At 44.2% G+C, this 23386-nt stretch overlaps 1 protein-coding gene across 2 annotated transcripts in view; it reads left to right on the top strand.

Moving 5' to 3' along the window:
* Positions 1–3548: 3548 nt before the first annotated feature.
* Positions 3549–23386, top strand: part of NLGN3 (neuroligin 3) — a 127209-nt gene continuing 107371 nt past the window's right edge. For both annotated transcript variants that reach the window (XM_088445525.1, XM_088445524.1), the window contains exon 1: positions 3549–3629. The gene's annotated coding sequence lies outside the window, so the exon portion shown is untranslated. The remainder of the gene's footprint in view (positions 3630–23386) is intronic.

Genomic DNA, 23386 nt, shown 5'->3' with positions numbered 1-23386 from the left:
ATTTTTCCACCATTAATAAAAAGTGGAAAAATTTAGGTTATTTGACACCTTTTAAGAACCTCCAGTACTTCCGTACGACCACTAACAGCACAGAGAGATATACTCCACCATGCACACCGAGATGTACTTCACCATCTAGAGGGAAATGTATTCTACCATTCACAGAGTGAGATGGTAATCCACTGTTCACAGAGAGAGGTACACCACCATACACAAAGAGAGATATACTCTATCATACACAGAGGGATATTCTCCTCCATGTATAGAGATACTGTATACTCCATCATACAGAAAGAGATGTACTCCACAATGCACAGAGAGAGAGATATACTCCACCATGCACAGAGATATATACTCCACGGTGCAGAGAGATATACTCCACCATGCACACCGAGATGTACCTCACCATGTACTGTAGAGGGAGATGTATTCTACCATTCACAGAGAGAGATGTTAATCCACCGTTCACAGAGAGATGTACTCCATCATACACAGAGGGATAGTCTCCTCCCTGCATAGAGATACTGTATACTCCATCATACAGAAAGAGATGTACTCCACCATGCACAGAGAGCGATGTACTCCACCATGCACACAGAAACATACACCACCATGCACAGAGAGAGACATACCCCATCATGCACAGAGAGAAGTATACCACCATGGAGAGAGATGTGCTTCACCATGCAGAGATATGCTCCACCATTCACAGAAATATGTACAGCACCAAAGATGTCCTCCATCATGCAGAGAGATATATTTCACCATGCATAGATAAATGTACTCCACCATAATGAAGTAAATGTACTCCACCATGCACACAGAGAGGTACTCCACCATGAATATAGAGATGTTCTCCACCATGAAAAGAGATATACTCCACCATGCAGAGATACTGTATACTCCACCATGCAGAGAGCTATACTCCGATATGCACAGAAATGTACTCCACCATGCAAAGGGAGATATACTCCATTGTGTACATAGAGAGATACACCACCATTCAAAGAAAGATATACTTCACCATGCACAGAGAAAGAAGTACTCCACCATGCACAGAAATATCTAGACCACCATGCAAGAGATGTACTTCACCATGCAGATATACAGGACAGTGCAAAGGTTTCAGGCAGGTGTGGAAAAAATTCTGAAAAGAATGCTTCCAAAAATAGAAGTGTTAATAGTTTATTTTTATCAATTAACAAAATGCAAAGTGAATAAACTCATTATTATACAGCTCTCCAGCCCTTCGGTGAACAAACTGCCTTCTGATACAGTCAAGTATTTCAAATTTTGACTCATCAGTCCAGAGCACCTACTGCCATTTTTCTGCACCCATTGCCATTTTTCTGCACCCCAGTGCCTATGTTTTTGTGCATAGTTGAGTCACTTGGCCTTGTTTCCACGTCGAAGGTATGGTTTTTGGACACAATTCTTCCATGAAGAGCACTTCTGGCCAGATTTCTCTGAACAGTAGATGGGTGTACCTGGGTTCCACTGGTTTCTGCCAGTTCTGAGCCGAAGGGCTGGAGAGCAGTACAATAATGAGTGTCTGCAGGCAACAGCTGCATTTCAGCAAATGGAGCTGGGGATTTGGTCAGGATTAATGGTGTCCTCAAAGAAATACAAGGCAGGTACTTATCCATCATGCAATACCATCAGGGAGGCGTCTGATTGGCTCCAAATGTATTCTGCAGCAGGACAACGACCCCAAACATACAGCCAATGTCATTAAGAACTATCTTCAGTGTAAGATATCTGGAAGTGAAGATATGGCCCCCACAGAGCCCTGATCGCAACATCATTGAGTCTGTCTTGAATTACATGAAGAGACGGAGGGATTTGAGCAAGCCTTCATCCACAGAAGATCTGTGGTTAGTTATCCAAGATGCTCGGAACAACCTCCCTGCTGAGTTCCTTCAAAAACTGTGTGCAAGTGAATCTAGAAGAATTGATGCTGTTTTGAAGGCAAAGGGTGGTAACTCTCATTCACTTTGCATTTTGTTCATTGATAAAAATTAACTATTAATGGTGCATACACACGGTCAGACTTTTCCTTCAGATCTGAACAATAACGATTTAAAAATCATTCAGTCGTTCATATCTGAAGGAAAATCTGACATATCTGACATGCCTGAACGATGAACGATGCGCTTTCCCGTTTGTCAGATAACGATATCTGACATCTGATGTGTTTGCAGTCAGACTTGGATGATTCCATTCATTTTAATGCAGTCAAAAATCGTTCAAAACTTTGGTAAAATCGTTAAATCGTTCATCTGACAAATCTGACCGTGTGTGTATGCTCCATAACACTTGTATTTTTGAAAGCATTCTTACTTTGCAGCATCTTTCCACACCTGCCTAAAAACTTTTACACAGTACTATATACAGTATATATAGTGAGCTCACCCAGCAGCCTGGTGATCCTAGCACCTGAGGAGAGAACCACCAATGTGGTTTACAAATAAATCCTTAAGTAGAAAGAAAGGTTTACATACGTTTTATAAGCCACCTTCAATTCATTTATATAAATAAAAGTTTAAATAACTAAATGTATTTAAATGAATACTACCATGCTAATTTAGCCCAGAGGCATAACATGAACTAAGAATATAAATTAAGTTAAAATGGGATAAGGAAAGGGAAATAGTAAATATGTGAGCTCTACCCTGGTGAAACTATGCACATGATCAGCTAGTGTGTATGTATATAGAGAGAGAGAGTATAGGAAGCAGGCTGCACTCGGAGACTATGTAATATCAAACAAGAAGCCCCATAACAGGGGAATTTATTGCAGGCAATAAATTCCCCTGTTATGGGGCTTCTTGTTAGATATTACATAGTCTCCGAGTGCAGCCTGCTTCCTATATTCTCTACATTGCGGGGACGCTGATCCTCGAGGGCACCTGAGTAAGTTTGTATTTGTATAATAGCACTGGAGTGCCGGAGGTCGTTTGTGGATTGTATGTATGTATGTGTATATATATATGTGTATATATATATATATATATATATATATATATATATATATATATATATATATATACACACACATTTATTTTTTTCCACCATGCACAGAGCTGTGTACACCACCAGGCAGAGATGTACTCCACTATGCAGGCAGAGAAGTACTCAACAGTGTAGAGAGGGACGCCACTGTGCAGAGATGTACTCCACCATGAAGATATGTACTCCACTATGCAGAAAGAGATACTCCACCATGTAGATATATACTCCACCATGCACAGAGCTACAGTATGTACACCACCGTGCACAGTGATTTATTCCAGCATAGAGATAAATACACCGCCACGCTGCACAGAGAAATATACTCCATCATGCACGGACGGTTATTCCATGCAAACTATGATAAAGCCATGGTAGATCTACGCCAGACTGTCATCCATAACTGCACCCTGCTTTGCATCATATCTATATAACACACAGGCAGCAAGCAATGCCAGCACACTAGCCCCGCCCTCAGCGCGCGCCCCCGATCCTCCTCCTCCGGTCCCTCGTCCTCCTCATCCCTCTGTGCGCGCTCCCGGAGCTGATGCTGCTGCTGCTGCACGAGGGGAACCGGAGAGGCCCCGGGCCGGACACACCCGGAGCAGTACGACAGCCGGGTGAGACCGCATTTGTGTCAATATATTTTACATGATTTCGATGGACCTTCATATATATTGCCTTTAAATAATATGTATGTTCTTGGTGCATCATCAGTATGTGTATTAATATTCTTCAAAGCCTCCCCCATCCCTGCATGCACACCTACATATATACCACATTGTGTATACTTATATTTATAATGTATCACAGTTCTATGTTGCCCATATTACATCATCCTTTTATGCATATTCGACTGTAATACAAAATTACCAATCTAATTCTTAGATGATTTATATCTCAGTACAAGCCGATTCCACATATTTATTTCTAGCGTAGGTTTCTTACAGTACCTCTCTCAATGTCTGTCTATCTATCTATCTATCTATCTATCTATCTATCTATCTATCTATCTATCTATCTATCTATCTTACTAGAGATCTCATCAAAATCAAATACATCATGATATGTGCAGCAGTATGCACCATAAATTCAGTGACATTGCTTTTATATAATGAAAACTGTGTTTGTTTAATGGTGGTCTCTGTAATATTAATCCCAGTGATGAGAAGCAGAGTGTAGTGCTTTGGTTTACCTGTTATATTTATTATTACATCTGCTGCTAACCTGAGAACGCATTTGACCCCTACCACCTTATTTTCTTCAAAATAGCCATATGTCTTTCAGGAGCATGTTGGCATTTTCCTAATGTTTGTATAGCGTATACCTGCTCTGCTGATAGAGTATTCCTTAAATCTATGTACCCTTTCTTGTGATGGTGCTCTCATCTCGCTGAGCCTGTCATCCACCATTTGCAGTGCCAGTGCTCATCTAGTACTTATTCGGAAATATATTCTCAGTTAGTCCCTTGAAGACTGTAATGTATATATGGCTTTACTTCATATCTTTCTTCTACACTACCTCTGTACTTAGGACTACATATATTTATATGTAATGGGTGTATTTAGATTATTTCATAGTCTCTTTGATATGCTGATAGTTTGCAATTCTGTTTTTTTTCTTTAAATTTAATACCACATCAAATCATTCATTAGAAGAATTACTTCTATATAAATGTACAGCAAACATTTCCGCAATATTTTCCTACAATGCGTGCCTTACCTAACATGATTCTTGTTCGGCTTTGGAATTAACTATGGTATAATCATGCAAAGTTCTGTATTTAGGTTTAGTTTAACAACCTTTTTGCCTTACATTACATCATAGATTGTTTAACTGTTGCCTTTGCTGTTATCCAATGACATACACCAGTGGTTCCCAATCTCAGTCCTAAAGGCACCCTAACAGTCCAGGTTTTAAGGATATCAATAATTACACACATATGGTTTATTCTAAATGAATGAGGTACTAATTAAGTCACTTGTACGGCAGCATGTATATTCTTAAATTTGGACTGTTAGGGTGCCTTGAGGACCGAATTTAGGAACTACTGACATACTCGCATTACTAATAAAGATAATTGAAATTCCTCTGTATTAGAACATTTCTCAGGAGACCTCTACTGTAACATGTGAATCCCACAGTGTACTTGTAGTTGCAACAATCTTTTCCATTTCCTTAGCCTACTCTATTTAATACATTGAAACCCAGTTAATAAATCATGGCTTCCTTCTAAGACAATAGCAGTGCCTAGAATGTAAATTAAAGTCATCCACATGTGTGAATATTAAAAAAATGTTCACTTCTTTTACAGTATAATTTCTAAGATTAATATCTTATCAGTGGGAGAGATTTATCAAAGCTTGGAGAGAGATATAGTAGAGAAAGATAAAGTACCACCCAATCAGCTCCCAACTGTCATGTTTCAAATACAGCCAGTTAAATTTCATGTAAAAACTGATTGGTTGGTACTTTATCTCTCTCCACTTTGACTTTCTACAAGCCTTGATAATGTCCCCCCAGGGCTGGCTCCAGGGGTCGGAGCACCCTGTACCGGCTCAGTTAATAGCGCCCAATACTCGCGCGCGGCAAAGCCACGTGTGACCAAAAATGGAGTGTGGCCTAATTACCATAGGCCACGCCCCCTAAGTGACATTCTGTGGAGGCATGCCCGCTTGGCACGCCTCCAAATAACATCAGGATGGGGGTAAGCCCAGCACTCCGTCACTATCTGGGCTTCCCCCAGCCCTCTCCTGGCACTGAATGAATGCCGCGAGCAGCATCCATTCAGCTACTCCGGGGTCCGACACCGCTGCGCATCTGCGGCAGTGGGGGTCCCCAACCTCCCGATTTGACCACGCGCGGGCCACTTTGGTCCACGGGTGGAACAGCTGGACAATACTGTCCCGCTGAAATCGGGATGTTGGGGAGGGGTGAGCCCTCTATGGAATGGCACCCCTCTTCGACCGCACTGGTCGCACACCCCAAGAGCCGGCCCTGTGTCCCCCCTTATTAAAGTCTGACCACATGGTAATACTTTTTAGTTATATATCCTGTGATACATTCCAGTTGCATACTTTGCTTATTAGACAGGCCATGGTGTCTTGCTACCTACACAGAAATTTGTTGGCTTGAACAATATTCATCTTAACAGTACCCTAGGCAACACAAAGTGGGTCATGCTGCATGATATCAGTATTTCTTAATTCACAGAAATAATTTTCAATAATATTGGCTCAGCCCACAAAATGGTTGTCTACACTGAATGGAACATATGTACACTTTAAATATACCTACTTGTACTGCCTACTCCGTGAGAATCACAAATTTTGGAGAATCGAATTGCCCCCCTGGACCACGAATCCAGTATATGTCTGAATGGAAGTCAAAAATATTATTAAGCATGACTTCAAAACAGTCATGCAGTTCTGATAAATCTACATTATTAGTATATCCTGAGGAAAAGTCTAATTGACAAGTCTGCTATTAAACAGTGCGAGTCCCTAGTCCCTGTTTCATAACAGCCTTAGGGGTCTATGTACTAAGCAATGATAAGAGACAGAGTGAAAAGTGATAAGTCTACGATAAGGTTCCAGTCAGTCAGCTCCCAACTGTCATTTTTCAAACACAGCCTGTGAGATGGCAGTTGGGAGCTGATTGGCTGGCACCTTATCACTTAAGCTGCATACACACACAACGATTTTTTGAGTGATTATCGTTAAACAATATCGTTTAACGATAATCGTTTGAAAAAATCGTTCACTTTCTGAGTCAAATGATGGACGATAATCGTTCATGCGCGTTCACGTTTGTAGTTTGTAGTTCAGTCAGACTTGTCAACTCAACGATTTTCATTAAGGGAATATGCAAAAATCGTTTGTAGTTCAAAAAAATCGTTCATTACACTTTAAAAAATCTGACAGGTTATGGAGCATACACACGGTCAGATTTGTCAGACTTGTCAGATTTGTCAGATGAACGATTGAACGATTGAATAACTTGAACGATTTGAACGATTGAACGATTTTTGACTGCATTAAAATGAATGGAATCGTCCAAGTCTGACTGCAAACACATCAGATGTCAGATATCGTTATCTGACAAACGGGAACGCGCATTGTAAATCGTCCATCGTTCAGGCATGTCAGATGTGTCAGATTTTCCTTCAGATATGAACGACTGAACGATTTTTAAATCGTTATCGTTCATATCTGAAGGAAAAATCTGACCGTGTGTATGCACCATAATCTGACAGAAAATCGTTCATAAAATCGTTCATAAAATCGTTGGTAACAAAATCGTTATGTGTGTATGCAGCTTAAAGGTACATACACACACAACGATTTTGTTACCAACGATTTTATGAACGATTATATGAATGATTTTCTATCAGATTGTCTGTCAGATTTTTAAAGTGTAATGAATGATTTTTTGAACTACAAACGATTTTTGTAACTTCCCTCAATGAAAATCGTTCAGTTGGTCAGTCAGAATGAACTACAAACTACAAACGGGAACGCTCATGAACGATAATCGAACATCGTTATAACTTAGAAACTGAACGATTTTTTAAACGATTGAACGATAACGATGTCATTATAGTTAAATCATTCAAAAAATCGTTGTGTGTATGCACCTTAATCCAATACAATTTTATTAAAAACAAAAACAAATGTAAACACAATGGGCCTGATTCAGAGCCGCTCGTAAGCGGCTGCTCGTTCGTTCCGAGCGATGTTTGCACAACTGCGCATGCGTACGGATCGTAATACGCATGCGCGAACCAGTCAGTGCGGCCGAAAATCGTTTGTTCGCTAAATAGCGAATGCCTGCTATTTTGAGTGACAGGAGGAGGCGTTTGTGGGTGGTAACAGGGGAAGGTGCTTGAAAACGGGGAGTGGAGATCCGAACGCAGGCGTGCTTAAAGATCAAAACGGGCATTTTAAGGGTGTGCATAATTAATACAGCAGCGTCATTGACCACGTCACTGGGTTATTTTATAGTCAGAATTGCTCGCAAAATAGCGGTTGAAAAAACCAACCACAAGAATAGCGAGCAGTTCATACGCTGGTCGATGTACTCGATTAATCTAATAAATAGCGGACATGACGTAGGATGCGAGCGGCCAGGGGGCGTAGTTTTCCAAAAAACGGCCGCATGTTTTGGTCGCTCGTTCAGACCTAGAGGCGTGAACAGACCGCAAAGAGCGAACGGTTCATTTGAATAGCCACCCCTTTTTTCTGAACGAGCGAGCGCAAATAGCGTCCGGCTCTGAATGAGGTCCAATATACATAAAAATAGCCATGTTTATGGTGTACTGTGCATGAACTTGAACTTTCAGCTATTTAACCATTCCGAATCAGCAATACTGTATCGATATTCTTGATCGATACGGATTCACTATTATCGATTTTACAAAGAATTTTTTCCCACCGATACATTGGAAAATCAATATATATCTGAAAATCACAGCACACGAGGTGGGGTAGCAGAGGCACTCCTATGGTTATACACTGTGGGGTAGGGATGGTCATCAACCATTGATGTTTTCAAAACATCTATGATGGACAACCAATATTGGATAGTTTTGCTATCGATGGCGGAGAACCAATGGTTGAAAGGGAATCCATGTTTTTTTTTTCCTTCTCAGGAAGATGCTTAGCCCAGCTAAACCCTGCCCCTATTTTTTGATTGGCTCGCGGCCAGCCGTGCCATCAGCAGTGGTGGTCATTGAGCGAGGGGGGTGCAAACTATCGATGGTTCATCATAGATTTTTTTTTTGTGCCATTGATGGTAACCATTGATGTTAACTATCAATGGATTCCCCACCGATGGCCATCCCTACTGTGGGGGGGATGATTTCTTTACCCTGGCGGGTTGCTCCACACTGTAACTTAAGGATGGCCATCGACCCTCGATGATTACAAACCATCAATCGTCAATAGTTTTGCCACCGATGATGGAGAGCCAATGGTTCTCTGCCATCAATGGCACAGGGGACCCCAATGTTTTTTTTTCTCTCTTACTTGGTGCCGGAACAAGGATCATAGCTCTGCCCCCTGGCACTGCCCGCTGACTAATAAAGTAGGGCTGATCATCGATGGGTAAAACCATCAATATTTTCACGTCTATGGTTACACACCACCGTTGTCAACTACCGATGGTACCATTGATGGTCAACCCACTGATGGCCATTCCTACTGTGACTGGGGGGCAGCCTGCATTTACATTTTTCCAAGCATCTGTAAACCCATGTCTCCTCCCAGCTGCACCCCCCACTGCTGTTCCCCAGTCACAGTGCGGCATTCTTTATACTACACCACCCCGGCCAGCTTCCCGGCACATACAGGAGCAGAGCTGCTCCTTCATTTCAATACACCAGCGGCTGCAGAGAACAACAGCCGTCGGGCACAGGCAGGAGCAGAGCTGCTCCTTCAGCACATTATCCTGGCGGCTGCAGAGATCAGTAGCCGACGGGCACACACAAGCAGAGCAGCTCCTTCATTCAATACCCTAACACAGTGGTGTCAAACTCGGGCCCTTAAGCTTTTGTGGGACTACATATCCCAGCATGCCCTGCCACAGTTTTAGCATGCCCTAATAGCAAAACTGTGGCACTGCATGCTGGGATGTGTAGTTCCACTGCAGCTGAAGGGCCCGAGTTTGACACCACTGCCCTAGCAGATGCAGAGAAGAGCAGCTGCCGGGCACACACAGGAGCAGAGCGACTCCTTCAGTTCTTTACACCGGCGACTGGTCTCCAGTACCCGACGGGTGGGGGGTGTCACTGGGATGGCCGATCATTGCTCCCAGCAATGATCGGCAGAGACTGGGATTGGAGCCGCAGGTACAGAGGGGCCGGAAGGTCCCTCTGAGACTGGTGGCTGCTGCAAGATTTCTGGGCGTTTCTGACTGGTTGCATCAGATGCAACAATGCCAGGCAAGTGGTTAAAGGAGCTGTTTGTGTGGGCAGAAGTTCCTGTGTTGTTGAACTCGTGATCATTCAAAACCAATGTACTGCAAGCTGGCAGATGATGTCACAGGCTGTTTCTCAGGAACAAGCCCAGCATAAGCCTGCCAGAATGTAGGCATCTCATTAATGCTTATAAATATTCATAGCTTCCCAGAGGGTGGCTAACCATGCTGGCATGTAAGAAGGTGAATATAGAACAAACTATACAGCTTTATTACACTGTAAATGTAACCATGTGTTGTAGAATTGTAATTGTATGTAAAGGACAGATCTGCAGTAACATTATTCCTAATTGTAAGTGCTCACACTGACTGCTCTCAATCTCCCACAACTTTGTTTTATTTGTAATAATGTTATTCCTTAAAAATGCCTTTTCTTTAGAAATAATTAATTCCTTTTGAGAAAGCTTAATTTCCTAGAAATGGGATGCACGTTGCTTTATATCAGCCTGTGTCTCCTGATGAGTGTCCTGGCTTTTACTTGCCTATTACCTTAAAGGGTAACCCCACAAACGAAAATCTGTAAGGGTCTGTTTATTAATGTCCAGCACTAACACTCTGTATCGCCATGATACAGACTGGAGGCTTCCATTAATCTGGGTAATGGCAACCATGGGAAAATATTATGTGAACATCTGTATGTTAACTAGGCCAAGTGGAGCCTGTGCCTGCAGATTTTGTTCTGCAGTCGGCAGCTGGGGAATCTGGCTAACCTGCCGACATCATGATGAGATTCCCTGGGTAGGGGGAGCTCCAGTAGCAGCGGGGGAGCTCAGAAAAGTGCATAACCCGTACTACTAAAAGACCCAGTGTTACTTTGATATAATGGCCTACATAGCACTGGGTATATTTATTACATACAAATATCATTAAGTCAAATATTGTTAGTGTACAAGGAGATCCATGAAAGACTTCAATCTCTATTGGGTCTCCCCAAATTGTAAAAAAATTAGAATAAAAAGTGATACAGTAAAAAAAACAAAAAAACAGCAAAATCAAATGTTAATAAAGTTTTAAAAATAAATATTAAAAGTCCCTACTTTAACCTCCCTGTCACACCTCACCTAGGTGCTATCACACTGTGGACTTAATTGACACTTTTTCTTTTGCACATGTGCATGCAAGATTCTTATTCATCCGTCCCTATGGCGACTGGGATGCATTTCGCCCTTACAACTCCTTGCGCTTATTGAGGCAGAACGGGGGTTGGGAGGAGCAAGTAAGTGTTAGAAAAGTACAATAAAGCTAGTTTGCACAAAATGGAGTTCAGGGTTTGAGTACATTGTGAATGAATTTTGTATTGTCATTTTAGTATTTACTACCCACATCTCCTTGCATACAGTATACCGGGCTCATACTCTGTTCTCTCCTGGAGTAAACTAGACAGATACAGTATTCTACTCTTGCTGGGCTGCATACACCTTACAATGTGACCAACGCTAAAAGTTGTTCACCTCTTTATGGTTTTAAATTATTTTCGCTGCTCCTCTTGTCTTACGGACAGTATTAAAAGCAACAATAAAAGTTATATTTTAGATACCCCAGTGCACCACTTCAGGCATTTCTTTCTCTCTTCTCTATTCTTTTAATGTGACCAACGCTGCAAGCTAAGTAGAATGCGCCTTTTTTCTGAGTGTATTTTGCGTATGTGATTTAGAGGTGACTTCCGTCCAGCTCAGCATGAGCTTGTGTGTGACACTCAGGCACTATAAGTGAGTGGCCGGTGCCTTATTAAAAATGTGCTAATATCACCAGAATGATAGTAAACTCCAATAACCTCAAGTTACACCCTAATATTTGTCTTCCTAATCCTCATCCCATCTTTCTCCTATTCACAGCACCACTGTGCATTGGTGCTATGTGTACACTGTGCATTGGTGCTATGTGTACACTGTGCATTGGTGCTATGTGTACACTGTGCATTGGTGCTATGTGTACACTGTGCATTGGTGCTATGTGTACACTGTGCATTGGTGCTATGTGTACACTGTGCATTGGTGCTATGTGTAGACTGTGCATTGGTGCTATGTGTACACTGTGCATTGGTGCTATGTGTACACTGTGCATTGGTGCTATGTGTACACTGTGCATTGGTGGTATGTGTAGACTGTGCATTGGTGGTATGTGTACACTGTGCATTGGTGCTATGTGTACACTGTGCATTGGTGGTATGTGTACACTGTGCATTGGTGCTATGTGTACACTGTGCATTGGTGCTATGTGTACACTGTGCATTGGTGCTATGTGTACACTGTGCATTGGTGCTATGTGTACACTGTGCATTGGTGGTATGTGTACACTGTGCATTGGTGGTATGTGTACACTGTGCATTGGTGCTATGTGTACACTGTGCATTGGTGGTATGTGTACACTGTGCATTGGTGCTATGTGTACACTGTGCATTGGTGGTATGTGTACACTGTGCATTGGTGCTATGTGTACACTGTGCATTGGTGCTATGTGTACACTGTGCATTGGTGCTATGTGTACACTGTGCATTGGTGGTATGTGTACACTGTGCATTGGTGCTATGTGTACACTGTGCATTGGTGGTATGTGTACACTGTGCATTGGTGCTATGTGTACACTGTGCATTGGTGGTATGTGTACACTGTGCATTGGTGGTATGTGTAGACTGTGCATTGGTGGTATGTGTAGACTGTGCATTGGTGCTATGTGTACACTGTGCATTGGTGCTATGTGTAGACTGTGCATTGGTTGGTGCTATGTGTACACTGTGCATTGGTGCTATGTGTACACTGTGCATTGGTGCTATGTGTACACTGTGCATTGGTGCTATGTGTACACTGTGCATTGGTGCTATGTGTACACTGCATTGGTGCTATGTGTACACTGTGCATTGGTGGTATGTGTACACTGCATTGGTGCTATGTGTACACTGTGCATTGGTGGTATGTGTACACTGTGCATTGGTGCTATGTGTACACTGTGCATTGGTGCTATGTGTACACTGTGCATTGGTGCTATGTGTACACTGTGCATTGGTGGTATGTGTAGACTGTGCATTGGTGCTATGTGTACACTGTGCATTGGTGCTATGTGTACACTGTGCATTGGTGCTATGTGTACACTGTGCATTGGTGGTATGTGTAGACTGTGCATTGGTGGTATGTGTAGACTGTGCATTGGTGCTATGTGTACACTGTGCATTGGTGCTATGTGTACACTGTGCATTGGTGCTATGTGTACACTGTGCATTGGTGCTATGTGTAGACTGTGCATTGGTGGTATGTGTACACTGTGCATTGGTGCTATGTGTACACTGTGCATTGGTGCTATGTGTACACTGTGCATTGGTGCTATGTGTAGACTGTGCATTGGTGGTATGTGTAGACTGTGCATTGGTGGTATGTGTACACTGTGCATTGGTGCTATGTGTACACTGTGCATTGGTGGTATGTGTACACTGTGCATTGGTGCTATGTGTACACTGTGCATTGGTGCTATGTGTACACTGTGCATTGGTGCTATGTGTACACTGTGCATTGGTGGTATGTGTACACTGTGCATTGGTGCTATGTGTACACTGTGCATTGGTGCTATGTGTACACTGTGCATTGGTGCTATGTGTACACTGTGCATTGGTGCTATGTGTACACTGTGCATTGGTGCTATGTGTACACTGTGCATTGGTGCTATGTGTACACTGTGCATTGGTGCTATGTGTACACTGTGCATTGGTGCTATGTGTACACTGTGCATTGGTGGTATGTGTACACTGTGCATTGGTGCTATGTGTACACTGTGCATTGGTGGTATGTGTACACTGTGCATTGGTGCTATGTGTACACTGTGCATTGGTGCTATGTGTACACTGTGCATTGGTGGTATGTGTAGACTGTGCATTGGTGGTATGTGTAGACTGTGCATTGGTGCTATGTGTAGACTGTGCATTGGTGCTATGTGTAGACTGTGCATTGGTGCTATGTGTAGACTGTGCATTGGTGCTATGTGTAGACTGTGCATTGGTGCTATGTGTACACTGCATTGGTGCTATGTGTAGACTGTGCATTGGTGGTATGTGTAGACTGTGCATTGGTGCTATGTGTAGACTGTGCATTGGTGCTATGTGTACACTGTGCATTGGTGGTATGTGTACACTGTGCATTGGTGCTATGTGTACACTGTGCATTGGTGCTATGTGTACACTGTGCATTGGTGCTATGTGTACACTGTGCATTGGTGCTATGTGTAGACTGTGCATTGGTGCTATGTGTACATTGTGCATTGGTGCTATGTGTACACTGCGCATTGGTGCTATGTGTACACTGCGCATTGGTGCTATGTGTACACTGCGCATTGGTGGTATGTGTACACTGCGCATTGGTGGTATGTGTACACTGCGCATTGGTGGTATGTGTACACTGTGCATTGGTGGTATGTGTACACTGTGCATTGGTTGGTGGTATGTGTACACTGTGCATTGGTGCTATGTTTACACTGTGCATTGGTGCTATGTTTACACTGTGCATTGGTGCTATGTTTACACTGTGCATTGGTGCTGTGTTTACACTGTGCATTGGTGGTATGTGTACACTGTGCATTGGTGGTATGTGTACACTGTGCATTGGTGGTATGTGTACACTGTGCATTGGTGCTATGTTTACACTGTGCATTGGTGGTATGTGTACACTGTGTTTTTTTCCTATAAAAAAATACTGGTACTGTACTATGAAAAATAGGTATCAGTACTCACCTGAACTGCAGAGGGTCTATGGCCAGCTAAGTCTCCCTAGTCTATTAAGTAGTAGGAATGGACTAGTCTGGTGATACAAGTTGAAAAATACACTATCCGAGATTATAGAAGAACTTCCTGTTTCCAGATAATGTAACGTAGAGAACAATCATAAAAAAGCCCAGTGTCAAACCTCATCTCTGCTATCCCTACCCATTTTTGGGTGATTGTCTGGGGTTTTGGCAGTTATGTGGAACTAACTATGGGTAAAAATCATGGAAAAGCATATTTTTCATATTTTTACTTCCTGGGTCTATATCATGCTATAATGAAAAGTATATAAAATATGTAGGAATTAGAAACAGGCTCGAGCACATGTTTTAGCAAAATATTACAAAAAGTGGAAAAGTCTAGAAAAAAGAAAGTTTTTAAGGTAGACGCTAAATGTGCTCCTTTGCTAATAAACTGTCATTTCAGCCAAGCGCCTATTTTTTGTAAAAATACAAGCAGAGTTTTCCAAAATGTATAGCGCTTTTTATCATGTACCTCTTACCGGCAGGAAGCTCCTGATGTTCTGAATAGAGCCCAATACACTATTATGGCATTACATAGAATGAAGTACCCTATGCTCCTTCTGCATGGGAAAGAACATAATATTATGAATTGCCATATGCCACATTCAGTGTCTGTGTCCTGCTTACTCCTTAGTGGCTTCCTCCTGCAGTTCTGCTGCACTGTTATACAGGAGGAAGCCCTGCAGGAGAAACCATAACATATCATTTGCATGTAGCGTGCCCATACATCATGCTCTTTCCCAGGTGCATAAGGGAATTCTGCGTTTGCCATGTATATTGCTAAGTTGCCTCTAATGAGTCAATTTATATTATTGCTATTTAAATTTAAAATATGTAAAGGTCACAATAAAATATTATTAAAGGTAATCTCTGATCCAACTGATACACTCTGATTGTTCAGATTGACTGATTCCAGCCTATTTACATGGGTTTTTTGAATTTGGAAGAATGGTTGCAGTGCAGATGTGATCTCATACGCCTTTCCTTTTTTGTCATATGGTGCGTGATTCCCGTTCTGGACACCTTTTTCTCATGTTTGTTACTATTTACTCACTTTTGCGTCTTAGTTCGCATATATAGGGCTTGATTCAGAGATGTACGAAATGCTGATATTTACGCAGATCAAGCAATTGTTTGCCATTGCACATGCGTGTAAGCCGCACTGTACACGTGCAGCCATTGTTTTGCGAATGCTCCCGCACAGAGGTTTAATTCGCAAAGTGGGTGACAGGTAGTCAGCATTTGGGGGAGGTAACCGGGGATGGCTAGCAAGGCGTGTCTGACTGTTTAAACGCCATTTTAAGGGCGTGCATAAATTAACTATCGTGATCTCCTTCGCAGCAATAGTGCTCTCTGCGTGTCATCAAAAGCTGCAGTGTTTGCGGCTGGCTGGCTGCCCGATCTGCATCGATGTTATCGATGTTTACGCTGTTGTACTTCGTTGGACAGATATGAGAATGCAGCAGTGGGAGAGGCATTAGCATATTATAGCAACTGCGATCCGTGAGAAAATGCAGTTGCGATTATATTAATGTAAATCTCTGAATCAGGCCCATAGTGTACTAGGTACTTTGTAAAAAAGGAATTAGTATAAAGTCGCAGATAAAGTATAACGATGCATGGCGCAGGTCACTCATAATGGACCTGTCTTTTGCCGTATTACCCTAGATTTGTCTATCTTAGTTTACTTACAGTGTACTACAGGGGTTCCCAAACTTTTTCGGATCACGGTGCCCTAGAGTATGAGCATTTTTTCCATGGCACCCCTGGGCCAAAAGTTTCTTATTGAGAAATTCAGCAAAAAATGAATGAAGTAAATTGTGGTTATATGTCACCCTTTGGTTCAGTTATGTGGTGGGTGACAGGGCTGCGCTTCTTTCTATCCACATAGTTTTTGAATGGCAGCCATTAGCACTGGTTTTACCTATCACACTGCCTAAATATCATTTTATTTGGTGCTGGTCACCAACCCGTGGCACCCCTCCAAGTGCCCTGGGACACCTCAGTATGGGAACTACTGGTGTACTAGGTACTGAAGCAGCCCATATACGGTAAGATTTTTTAGATGATGTGCACGATTTTGATCGATCGCAACGATCAATCGTGCACATCATGTGTGGTTTGGCATGATGTATGATGGCGATGTGCGTCCCCGCCGTCGTACATCGGCAACGTTGATCTTATCGAAAAACCATAAGATCTGCGATCCGTCATGCTGTTAAATAGGTACCCGAAGCATCTTGTAAGATGTATCATTTACAATTCACAGCAGCATGCGATGCATCGGGCTGAATTTGAAAACGTACCGAGGTGTTGTACGTTTTCAAATCGCCCCGTGTCTGGCCCGCCATAGGATTACTGTTCTGGTGTGGCTAAGTCACAGAGTCCATGGTGCGCTAAATGGGGCTATTTGGTGCGATTTAAGGATTAGTGTATGTGGACACAATAGAAATTAAAGACATAATGTACATCTCTTCCAGATATGGTCCTTTTCTCTATAGGACAGTGTGATTTGCAGGTGTTATTCTGTATGTCCATGTATACATTTTGTGACTACATAAAATAATAACATAACATAATATGCAAAGAATGATTATATGAATGTTTGTGATAGTAATAGTTTGGTGAAAGGCATACGTGTATTTTTTGTTATGAGGATCCCAGGCTACATGTGCTCAGTTATTTTAGAGGAAGGAGGTTTTACTATGATGTTTATGGAGAGATTCATATTTGTCTCTTGAGAAAAGGTTGCAGCTTTGTACAAACTTTACTGAGGAGAAAGAAATGACAGAGGCTCAAATCTCAATGGGTGACATCACAAATGCCATAGTTTTGAAAAATAAATAAACATGAAAAAAGATATTAAAAAAACTACATTACGTTATGTTTGGCATAATGTTTAAAGAAATAAATAATAAGAGAAAATTAATTTATTTGGCATTTGTTTATTTTAAAAATAAATAATAGGTAAGAAAAATGATTTCTATAACACACTGAAACTGCAAGCATAAGCAAGTTGCATGTTAAGTTTAAGTCTGGGTACATACTATGCGATATGTTGTTCAATCAGCCGACACACAACATATCACATAGTGCATCGGCGGGTGTGTACAGAAGTTATAGTAAAGAGAGATTGCGTCTAAGAGGGGTGTTCAATATGAAACGTAAACTTCGCTGTCGAAGTTTATGTTTCATATCGGAGCTTTTACCCGCTTATCCCCGTATTCAATATGAAACCTACGAAAACGGGAGCCTGCAAAGTGGGATTTGCGTTAAATTACGAAATTTTCCTTAAAAAAATTGTAGGACCCCCTAAAGCTGTAAAAACATGGGGGATCACTATGCGTACCCCGTTTTAGCCTGCAAATGAAAGTCGGGGACTTAAATAGCTGCGGCAGGTGTTTTTTTCCCGACAGTGAAGAAGTGATGCAGAAGAGCACTTAGGTTTTTTTTTTCGTTTTTTTAAGTGGTCCCATCAAATTTGGGGTACATGAAAATGGGTACTAGCATATTTTTATGTCCCTAAAGTAATTTTTAAAAAATTCTGCAACTGTGCACCTGCCGCTATTAATCTATTCTAGAATACACCTGCCGCATACTTGCAGAATAGCCCTGAACCTATTTCCCTATTGTTAAACAATTTTTTCCCATTTTTTTTTTCACCCCAATTTTGAAATTAATTTTTTGGGGTGTCCCTATTTTTTTTTTGACACAGTTCTTTTTAAAATGTCAATCCCAGGGGTGCAGGCTATTTTTTTTAAGCCTGCACCGCTAAACCCCAATTCTGCACTTTTTTTCGCCACCTATTCAATGGTGAAAACTTATCCCCGTTTATTTTCAAAGACTTTTTGAATCTGCGATAAGTCTTTGAAATTGAATACAGTGTAAAACTAAAACCTGCGATAATGACGTCATAGGTGCGATATTAACGCAAAAAACTGAGTTTTCGCTCCATATTGAATTCCCCTATAAGTGTCAGTGCAACATAGGGTTAATGAATCAATATGCGGTGGTGTGTAAACAATTGATTATTTAATGGATACACTAAAAATATAAATGAAATTAAAACAGTGTCATAGAACGAGTGGGTAGTACACAATATATGTTAATAAAAGGGTACCAGTGTAAATTTAAAATATGACATAAGCAGTATTAAATATGTAAGACAAATGGTAGCAAGATACAGGTAAGAAGATAAATACATACAATGACAGTACAGTGTATATGATCAATAGTATGTTAGGTAGTCCAGTTGTTCTTGACATGAAATGTGAAGGTAGTAATGTGTGGGTACCTTAGTTACAAATGTAAAAAGTAGCAGCTCGTCAGCTGAGAATAATACAAACTAGCGATGAGTTTGGATGGGCTGAGAATAATACAAACTAGCGATGAGTTTGGATGGGTGCGCGCACCTCCTACCTCGTCATGCTGGTATATTGGTTGTCCTTGTAGCAGAAATACACTCGTCCATGTAGCTGTGATTGTGTGAAGCCCTGACGAAGCCCGCACAGATACATCTCGCCTTAATACACTATGCAGCGTGATATGCCTGGCGTGAGTGAGCCGTCAGGTCCCGTGTACTCTACTAGTGTCAGGCGTCTTTTTTTGCCAAAAATGCATCTAAGTTGCAATGTGATGCAACTAGGATGCGCCAGCAGACTGCGCTGATTAATTTGATATGTGTCACTTGTATATCTGAGAGCTACTGAGACCGTGGAAAAAAGCTGTGGCTGCTGCATCGTAGCACATCGCATGCTGATTCAGAGGCTCAGAGGGATTCGATGCTGTGTCTTTGTAGATAGTACCCAGGGGCAAACGCAGGAATTGTATAGGGGGGTTTCCAAACGGTTGATTAAAAAAAAAAGCAACTACATATATATTTGTGTGTATGTATATCACACACAGCAGCAGCACACACACACATCACGCAGCACACACCCTGTCACACACAGCACGCAGCACACACTCTGTCACACACAGCAGACCCTGTCACACACAGTGTGCACCCTGTCACACACAGCACGCAGCACACACCCTGTCACACAGAGCAGACCCTGTCACACACAGCACGTAGCACACACCCTGTCACACACAGCACGCAGCACACACTCTGTCACACACAGCACGCAGCACACACTCTGTCACACACAGCACGCACTCTGTCACACACAGCACGCACTCTGTCACACACAGCACGCACTCTGTCACACACAGCAGACCCTGTCACACACAGCACGCAGCACACACCCTGTCACACACAGCACGCAGCACACACTCTGTCACAAACAGCACGCAGCACACACTCTGTCACACACAGCACGCAGCACACACTCTGTCACACACAGCACGCAGCACACACTCTGTCACACACAGCAGACCCTGTCACACACAGTGTGCACCCTGTCACACATAGCATGCAGCACACACCCTGTCACACAGAGCAGACCCTGTCACACACAGCACGCAGCACACACTCTGTCACACACAGCACGCAGCACACACTCTGTCACACACAGCAGACCCTGTCACACACAGCACGCAGTACACACTCTGTCACACACAGCAGACCCTGTCACACACAGCACGCAGCACACACCCTGTCGAACACAGCACGCAGCACACACTCTGTCACACACAGCACGCAGCACACACTCTGTCACACACAGCAGACTCTGTCACACACAGCACGCAGCACACACCCTGTCACACACAGCACGCAGCACACACTCTGTCACACACAGCATGCAGCACACACTCTGTCACACACAGCACGCAGCACACACCCTGTCACACACAGCACGCAGCACACACTCTGTCACACACAGCAGACCCTGTCACACACAGTGTGCACCCTGTCACACACAGCACGCAGCACACACCGTGTCACACAGAGCAGACCCTGTCACACACAGCATGCAGCACACACCCTGTCACACACAGCACGCAGCACACACTCTGTCACACACAGCACGCAGCACACACTGTCACACACAGCACGCACTCTGTCACACACAGCAGACCCTGTCACACACAGCACGCAGCACACACCCTGTCACACACAGCACGCAGCACACACTCTGTCACACACAGCACGCAGCACACACTCTGTCACACATAGCATCCAGCACACACTCTGTCACACACAGCATGCAGCACACACTCTGTCACACACAGCAGACCCTGTCACACACAGTGTGCACCCTGTCACACACAGCATGCAGCACACACCCTGTCACACAGAGCAGACCCTGTCACACAGAGCAGACCCTGTCACACACAGCACGCAGCACACACTCTGTCACACACAGCGCGCAGCACACACCCTGTCACACAGAGCAGACCCTGTCACACACAGCACGCAGCACACACCCTGTCACACACAGCACGCAGCACACACTCTGTCACACACAGCATGCAGCACACACTCTGTCACACACAGCACGCAGCACACACCCTGTCACACACAGCACGCAGCACACACTCTGTCACACACAGCAGACCCTGTCACACACAGTGTGCACCCTGTCACACACAGCACGCAGCACACACCCTGTCACACAGAGCAGACCCTGTCACACACAGCATGCAGCACACACCCTGTCACACACAGCACGCAGCACACACTCTGTCACACACAGCACGCAGCACACACTGTCACACACAGCACGCACTCTGTCACACACAGCAGACACTGTCACACACAGCACGCAGCACACACCCTGTCACACACAGCACGCAGCACACACTCTGTCACACATAGCACGCAGCACACACTCTGTCACACACAGCATGCAGCACACACTCTGTCACACACAGCAGACCCTGTCACACACAGTGTGCACCCTGTCACACACAGCATGCAGCACACACCCTGTCACACAGAGCAGACCCTGTCACACACAGCACGCAGCACACACTCTGTCACACACAGCACGCAGCACACACTCTGTCACACGCAGCACACACTCTGTCACACGCAGCACACACTCTGTCACACACAGCAGACTCTGTCACACACAGCACGCAGCACACACCCTGTCACACAGCACGCAGCACACACCCTGTCACACACAGCACGCAGCACACACTCTGTCACACACAGCATGCAGCACACACTCTGTCACACACAGCACGCAGCACACACTCTGTCACACACAGCAGACCCTGTCACACACAGCATGCAGCACACACCCTGTCACACAGAGCAGACCCTGTCACACACAGCACGCAGCACACACCCTGTCGAACACAGCACGCAGCACACACTCTGTCACACACAGCACGCAGCACACACTCTGTCACACACAGCAGACTCTGTCACACACAGCACGCAGCACACACCCTGTCACACACAGCACGCAGCACACACCCTGTCACACACAGCATGCAGCACACACTCTGTCACACACAGCATGCAGCACACACCCTGTCACACACAGCACGCAGCACACACTGTCACACACAGCAGACCCTGTCACACACAGTGCACCCTGTCACACACAGCACGCAGCACACACTCTGTCACACACAGCAGACCCTGTCACACACAGTGTGCACCCTGTCACACACAGCATGCAGCACACACCCTGTCACACAGAGCAGATCCTGTCACACACAGCACGCAGCACACACTCTGTCACACACAGCACGCAGCACACACTCTGTCACACACAGCAGACCCTGTCACACACAGCACGCAGCACACACTCTGTCACACACAGCAGACCCTGTCACACACAGCACGCAGCACACACCCTGTCACACACAGCATGCAGCACACACTCTGTCACACACAGCATGCAGCACACACTCTGTCACACACAGCACGCAGCACACACTCTGTCACACAGAGCAGACCCTGTCACACAAAGCATGCAGCACACACCCTGTCACACACAGCACGCAGCACACACTCTGTCACACACAGCACGCAGCACACACTCTGTCACACACAGCAGACCCTGTCACACACAGTGTGCACCCTGTCACACACAGCATGCAGCACACACCCTGTCACACAGAGCAGACCCTGTCACACTCAGCACGCAGCACACACTCTGTCACACACAGCGCGCAGCACACACCCTGTCACACAGAGCAGACCCTGTCACACACAGCACGCAGCACACACTCTGTCACACACAGCACGCAGCACACACTCTGTCACACACAGCAGACCCTGTCACACACAGCACGCAGCACACACTCTGTCACACACAGCAGACAATGTCACACACAGCACACAGCACACACCCTGTCGAACACAGCACGCAGCACACACTCTGTCACACACAGCACGCAGCACACACTCTGTCACACACAGCACACACTCTGTCACACACAGCACGCAGCACACACTCTGTCACACACAGCAGACCCTGTCACACACAGCATGCAGCACACACCCTGTCACACAGAGCAGACCCTGTCACACACAGCACGCAGCACACACTCTGTCACACACAGCAGACCCTGTCACACACAGCACGCAGCACACACTCTGTCACACACAGCAGACCCTGTCACACACAGCACGCAGTACACACTCTGTCACACACAGCAGACCCTGTCACACACAGCACGCAGCACACACCCTGTCGAACACAGCACGCAGCACACACTCTGTCACACACAG

Source organism: Taudactylus pleione, unplaced genomic scaffold (assembly GCF_031769625.1).
Source record: "Taudactylus pleione unplaced genomic scaffold, aTauple2 ptg000381l, whole genome shotgun sequence".
Taxonomy (NCBI): domain Eukaryota; kingdom Metazoa; phylum Chordata; class Amphibia; order Anura; family Myobatrachidae; genus Taudactylus; species Taudactylus pleione.
This window is presented reverse-complemented; position numbering and strand designations above follow the sequence as displayed.